Here is a 1,324-nt window from a genome sequence, read left to right as displayed (position 1 = left end):
CTAGTTCTGTTCTAGTTCTGTTCTAGTTCTGTTCTAGTTCTGTTATAGTTCTGTTCTAGTTCTGTTCTAGTTCTGTTCTAGTTCTGTTCTAGTTCTGTTCTAGTTCTAACTTTGGATCTATTTAAATGCGTTTGCTCATGTAAAGACGTCAGCTTGTATTTTGTATTTTTGATCATTTTCATGTGTGAAACAATGTTCTGAGAAGAATATAAGAAGACTCAAGCATACACACTGTTGCTAATGTTTATGTCACATACGTGATAACTTTACATCAGCGACGGTTATTTCTTTAAATTTTATACAAAATTGCACTGACAACTTATTCTACGCTAAAGTATAGCATTCACTTAAGTATATGCCCATCATCATTATAGTGAACATACAAAGTATTTATTTCATGTATCAAATGTAAGAATCACTAAATATCAGAGGTGTACATCCTGGTAATGAATTGAATTATACATTTTTAATGCAAGCACGTTTTACAGGAATAATTACTGAATTTCATAAACTATTGCAATAAGATTACAAATTTAATTAATCTACATATATTGTTTTTCATATGAACTTCATTTAAAGAATTCCTAATAACGTTCTTTGAATTGTTCCTTTAAAATTTAAGTTTTAGAAATATTTGTGCCTAAAATTACATTTAAAAAAAATTCAAAAATATTAAATTGAAGTTATAGCACAGAAGAAACTGAAAAGTTGGTACAACAGGGCGTATGGTCAATATTAAATAGGGAAAATTTAACATATAAATCATACGTAAAATCAACATTTAATTAAATTTTAGAAATGTAAAGAATTTTTATAGACAAGCCTTGTGTACAATAAAATATATGAAAGTGTTTTTTTACGTTTTTTCTACTCACTATTCTCATTAAAATAATATAATTCATTTTATCATTTTATATTTCGTTTTTATTTTAATGAAGTGCTTGTATAAATATTAGCCTTTAAAATTATTTCATACAATTTCACAACATAATGGTGAACAACAAAAACTCATTGAAAAAAATAATCAAAATTTTGTGGCTTTATTATGAGTGCGTGGAGAGTAGAATTTAAAAATTCAAAAACTGTTGCAATTTTAACAACGTGTTTGCAACTATACCAAATGTTCTTAAAATTTGTGTTGATGGCGGTGAATAAATGCATTTTTAATTAAAGATTAAATAATTAAGTATTTGTAGAAAAATGGAGCAGCATTCTTGTTAAGTTCTGGTTCAGTTCTAGTTCAGTTCTAGTTCAGTTCTAGTTCAGTTCTAGTTCAGTTCTAGTTCAGTTCTAGTTCAGTTCTAGTTCAGTTCTAGTTCAGTTC

Source organism: Lucilia cuprina, chromosome 3 (genome assembly GCF_022045245.1).
Source record: "Lucilia cuprina isolate Lc7/37 chromosome 3, ASM2204524v1, whole genome shotgun sequence".
Lineage (NCBI taxonomy): Eukaryota > Metazoa > Arthropoda > Insecta > Diptera > Calliphoridae > Lucilia > Lucilia cuprina.
Note: the sequence above shows the minus strand (reverse complement) of the source record.